At 38.1% G+C, this 6,206-nt stretch overlaps 1 long non-coding RNA gene across 1 annotated transcript; it reads left to right on the top strand.

Moving 5' to 3' along the window:
* Window positions 1-410: 410 nt before the first annotated feature.
* Window positions 411-5,305, top strand: LOC139128473 (uncharacterized). Its single transcript, XR_011551311.1, has 3 exons — window positions 411-616; window positions 4,101-4,174; window positions 4,579-5,305. It is a non-coding gene; the product is annotated as an uncharacterized lncRNA (long non-coding RNA).
* Window positions 5,306-6,206: the final 901 nt, after the last annotated feature.

Here is a 6,206-nt window from a genome sequence, read left to right as displayed (position 1 = left end):
CTAGCCATTTGAATTCTGAAGATGTCTACCAAATTTGACTGAAATACGTTCAGCCGTTTTTGAGAAAATGGACCAACAGACAGACAGACAGACACACAGACAGACAGACATCGCTACGACATATGCCCACGTGTGTGAACACGTGAGCAAAAAAGGCATTACCAAATCTCCTGTTGAGGGCGCTTTACAACTGCTTCTTCAAATGGTGTGTATTGACAGAATTAATTTATTAAATTTGTTCAAACGCTTGACACATTCATAGTTATGTAGATGTGTTTTGTTTTGTTTTTCACTTTTTTGCAATGAATTTATCTTTTTTCAAAAAAGTATGTTGACAGCGGCATGCCTGATACGTTTTACCCACGAACCCTAGCGGCATAGAGCCCCCATATAGAGCCAGGCAAGCTGTGCTTGAAGTTGCACACTTTGTCTCGCCGCCATCGTCGCGTAAACCAAGTTACACCGTCGTATCATAACTTGAATTTTAAGTACAAGCACGTAGTTCTTCGCTTGTCTCCACAGCCTTTCTGTGCTGTGAGTACGCTTATCCGGCTTTTTGCTGTACAAATTCTGAAGCGTGATTTTGGTGGACTGTCGGTGTGGTGTCGCACTGTCGGTAAGTAATTCAAAGTAGTCAGATTATTTGTGTGTTGATTTTATGTCATGATTTGATGTATGCACCTTTGTTCGATACCACGATTTGACTGGGATGCTTTGAGATTACGATTGAGTAAGTGAATAATACGGAACATGCATCAAAAGCATTGAGAAGGAGCGCGACTGGGACTCGATCGCGACTGGGAGCTGTAGTTCCGAACTTGACTTTTTCATTGCATAGATTTGTACAGTCGGCTCGATTTCTGTGTACGCTGCAACGTCGCCGGGCCAAAACCCACGTGGGCCCGATAGCGTATCCCTAAGCGTGTACCTCGAAACTGAAGAAAGGTTCTGCACGAAGATTAACAACTTGACTGGTGTCAATATTATTACTACTTCATAAAAATAGTCCACGTAAAGATTGTTTTGTGACAATCGACGAGAGTCATAGACTGAATAGGCTAATTTTGTCGTGGCACCCGGTCGATGCAAAACCATAGATTAGGGTTAGGGATTTTAGATAGGGCTACAGTTATCGTTCTAGATATCGCGGGGACATCATCACATGGGTACACTGGTAGCAATGATGAATAGTTACTATTATTGTTTGTGTATAGGGTCTGTTGTTGTGCTCCGAAAGGGTTTCAGGTAATATTTTCATGAAATCGCCATAATATGTCTGACCATTTACAGACTTTTTTAGTTTCCTATTAGTACGTCAACTACTATGGAGTCATATTTTATTGCATGGCTGGCAATGATTAAGATGAAACAGTCTATGTTTATGGTATGCCAATAATGTTTGTCTGAGAATGGCTTCAGCTGATTTTCACGGAGCGGTCTACCTTGCTGTTGCCAGTTGTCACTCAAGCGCCATTATGAATTTTCGATGTGTTACTGTTAGGGGTCTTTTATACCCTGCACCGGGGTTGAACCCTAGGCTAGCTATCTCGTGTCTTATAGTATTTTGAAGAAAACAGTCCATGGGTGGGAAGGCTTGTATAATGAAAAAATGACATTTATTCATCATATTCAAAAATTCCAGACAAATATTGCTTGCAAGACTTTGTGAGTAGGCTACCACTGTAATTGTTGATAGATCAATAAAGCCTGTCGGCTGGAAGGAACTGATCAATTAGTGTCTGTGTGTGTAGTGTGGAGATTTCCTGATTTTCCATCCTGTAAATTTTGACAATTTTCTAAAGTACAGCTTGTTACCTATTTACACCTCTTTCCTGTGGATCATGTTTGTTTTTGCCAGAGAACTTCACGCAATGAAAGGCAACAAAATTTTAATACCAACTCTTGACTCGGTTGTGATACGATGTAACATAGGGCAGCATGGTAAGGAGTGCAATATGATTCTGTGTATGTGAAGTGCACTGCAAAGGCTACTCACTGGTGTGTGTTTATTAAGGGTCCATAAAAGCTCTGTGATTTTCACCGCAGCTAAGAAGTCGGTGCAACGTTTGAAGCAAATTTTGGAACAACTTTACAGACCAATTACACAAGTTTAGTAATATGCAGATTAATTTTAGTGCCCTTTATCCAGCTTTTATTGTTGAATGAAGTCATCATGAGGACAAAATTTTAATGTGATGAAATGTCATAGGACAAAGTGATGATAAACCATGAATTCATTTATTAGTCGCCATGGACATCGTCCGGGGGGACTTATAGGTTTGGTCATGTCCGTCCGTGCGTCCGTACGTCCGTCCATTCACGCACATATCTCAGAGATGCCCAGGTCAATTTCTTTCAAACTTTGGAAAAGAATAGTACCCTACCTCATACAGATGCACGTCGATTTGTTTCACAATGCGATCAAATTTGGCCGTGTTAGAGGACTTGTTAGTTTTCACCTCCATAGACTCCCATGTATAAGGCAGTCCATAGACTCCCATGTATAAGGCAGTCCATAGACTCCCATGTATAAGGCAGCTCTCCATAGTCTCCCATGTATAAGGCCAAGATAAATAAAAATTTAGTTTCTCATCGTATTCATATTGCAAAAAGGATGCAGTGACACAGTTTTTAGTCCCCACAAATAAAGTCCAGGGGGGCTTATAGATTTAGACATGTCCATCCGTGAGTCCATCCATTCACGCAGATATCTCAGACACTTTGACAAAATGTCATGTGACCTTGGTGACCTTTAACCTCAAATATACATATTTGTCCACAACTCAGTAACCACAAGTGCCAAACCTTTCATATATGGTATGATGGGACACCTTATGACGCCACATATTGTACCTCATTAATTATGCACATATCTAATTTTGAGCGAGCCAATAGAGCTAAAGGTCTGATTTTTGGTATATAGGGATAACTTAGCAATACATTTTTTTTGACAAAATGTCACGTGACCTTGGTGACCTTTGACCTCGAATATACATACTTTTCCATAAATCAGTAACCACAAGTGCTACACCCTTCATATTTTGTTTGATGGGACACCTTATGACGCCACATATTGTACCTCATTAATTATGCACATATCTAATTTTGAGCAAGCCAATAGAGCTGGTTGTCAGATATTTTGGTATATAGGGATAACGATAGGATAGAAATTTTCTGACAAAATGTCATGTGACCTTGATAACCTTTTACCTTAAATATACGTTTATGTCAATAAATAAGTAACCACAAGTGCTATGTCCTTTATATTTAGTAGGATGGGAGACCTTATGACAACACAGGCTTTACCTCATTAATTATGCACATATCTAATTCTTGGCAAGCCAATAGAGCTGGAGGTCTGAATTTTGGCATATAGGGATTAATTAGCAATACAATTTTTTTTTCAAAATGTCACGTGACCTTGATCACCTTTGACCTTGATTATACATATATATACATAACTCAGTAACCACAAGTTCTATATGCTTCAATTTTGATAGGATATTAGACCTTAAGATGTCACATCTTGTACCTCATTTATTATGCACATATGTATTTCTTGGCTGGCCAATACAGCTAGAGGTCTGATCTTTTTTCCCGATTTCGAACCATAACTTAGACATGCCTCTTGTTATAAATTGGGAAATGACATAAACCTACGTGCCCATAGATCTGAACATATGCACTCCAGTTATACTTCTTAATGACCACATTTCCCTGCCCCATCAAGACTAATACTCCCATTACAAGTGGGGACTATGTCATTGTCAATGACTAATTATTAATGAAAAGTATACGCTATGAATGAACTAATGAGGTTGAAATGGGTCCTAAAAGATAAACTTAATTTGAAGAGATTAACATCCGTGTGTTGCCCCTTTATTTCATTAAAATAAAATGACACACCATGCACACATCAAAAACATCAAAATAGCTACTTGAAGAGATTGTTGGACATGAAAGTTGTGTGACAAAGGTTAACAGAGCTGTCGATAATGTTGTATCACTGTTCTAGTAAATTATATGGCACTTCATGGAGTAAACAAAATTTATGACAGTGGTCATTTTAATCCTTGATGTTATGTTTTTTTCATTTGCAGAAGTGGTCTATTGATGATTACATCACCACAGGCCATTTATTAGGACAGTCCAATTAAATCCACGTATTCTTTGTGTGAGTTCATTCACTTTTGCCATTCTTAGTTAGTCCATGCAGCTTTTCATTGTGTGTGCATTCAGGCATCTAGGTAGATATTTCAGACATGCCCAAACCGATTTCAATTTGTTCTTTGATCCTATCAGTGCCATCAGGCAGCCATTATGTTACATTTTCTGGCCATTCACAAAGATATATCTGACATGCCTGGACCAATTTCATGCAAACTTGCCGTTTTGGGAATGGTGTCGTGTCATCATGAACTTGTTGGTCAATAATTTCCATGAAAAAAATGGAGTAAGTTCTTTACATGTTGTAAAACATCAAATTCATCATTTTTGCCAATTTTTCTCATTGGTACAAATATGTACATTTAACAGGTGCAATGGATGTCTTACTTTGATTTTTTCTTTCTTTAACAGATTATACCAGGAGGCCATATATGTGGTGAAATTCACTCACCCATAGGAGGCACAGCTATAACTTGCCCATAGGAGGCGCAATAATAACTTGCCCATAGGAGGCGCAATAATCACTTGCCCATAGGAGGCGCAATAATCACTTGCCCATAGGAGGCGCAATAATCACTTGCCCATAGGAGGCGCAATAATAACTTGCCCATAGGAGGCGCAAACAATAGCTTGCCCAAAGGGGTACAACACCATCATTTGCCTATAAGAGACACAGACTGCCCAGTTGAGGCACACTTGCCCATAGGAGGTACAGACTGCCTGTAGAGGCGCATTCAAGATCACAAATTGATAGTCAACAAGCATTGGTTACAACATTGCTGATTAGTACTTTGAGCAAACAGTGTTGTGCTTAATTTCGCATTTAGATCACAACTGATTTGATATTGATAATATTCAGTATTAGCTTGCAGAAGAAAAAAAATAAGGCAGTAAAGTTTTGTCTTTGTCTTCCTCAGTGTACATCGTGAAATTATACCGTGAATATTTAACAGCACACAAGTTAGTGCTCTATCATTTACTTCCTGATAGGAAACAAGAGTATTGTTTACAGGCAGATTATTTGCAATCAAATAGAATTACTTCAGCGTACTGAATATATTAGGAAGACTGACATTTCTCAACAATTTCTGAAAATTTGCATTCATTTACTTCATAATAAACAAGAACAGTCACACCACACTCTATCATTGTCTACTTATATCTGACAACCCTTTTAACTGCTTTTTTCTGTCTAGGTCCAGCTTCCCCAATACAGTTGGACCTAAATTTGGTAGTGAAAGGGTTCAACGTTTATACTGCACAATATTGACAAGCAATAATAAATACATAGTCTACAATCTCAACAAACACATTCTTACATCTGATTCAATACTTCAACTTTTAAGGTTTCACTTTTCATAGAATCAGAAGAAATCAAGGAAACAATAAGCAACATCAGTCAAATTATTAATTTCTATCTACCTACACAAGTGCTTGAATTGACTGCAAGAACTTTATTATAATATTAAGCACACCCATAACACAACGTTACTACAATACAACAATGAGAGTAAAAAAACTGAGCATAAAAGCAAAAAATGAAAGAAGTAAAATGTACATGCAACGAAAAAGACAGTTGCAGATTCTTCACAGATGTTACACAAAGGTTAATGTCGAAGGTGATGGTAATTGCTTATTCCGTGCTATAAGTCTAGGACTCTATGGGACACAAGATCATCATCATGCAATAAGAGTAGGTACTGTTGACTATGTAATTGAACACTGGGACAGATATGAGGATCCAATTAAAGGTGAATATGAAAGATGGCATATTGTCACTCAAGATGACTATAGGCAGTATATGTCCAGATCTGAACCAGGTAATGCAACTTATGGAGGGGACATTGAAATAAATGCTGCAGCACTTGCATATAACATTAATATTGCAGTTCATCTTGACACTTTAAGTGAACCATTACAAACTGTTGGTAATTCTTCTGTAACTATACATGTTTTGTATCATGCAATCCGTGTTGAAGGGGAAATTGATAGTGGTCACTATGACGTACTTTCTGCAAAGCACAGAGCAAAATTTGTCA

This window comes from Ptychodera flava, unplaced genomic scaffold, assembly GCF_041260155.1.
Source record: "Ptychodera flava strain L36383 unplaced genomic scaffold, AS_Pfla_20210202 Scaffold_55__1_contigs__length_887147_pilon, whole genome shotgun sequence".
NCBI classification, from domain to species: domain Eukaryota; kingdom Metazoa; phylum Hemichordata; class Enteropneusta; family Ptychoderidae; genus Ptychodera; species Ptychodera flava.
This window is presented reverse-complemented; position numbering and strand designations above follow the sequence as displayed.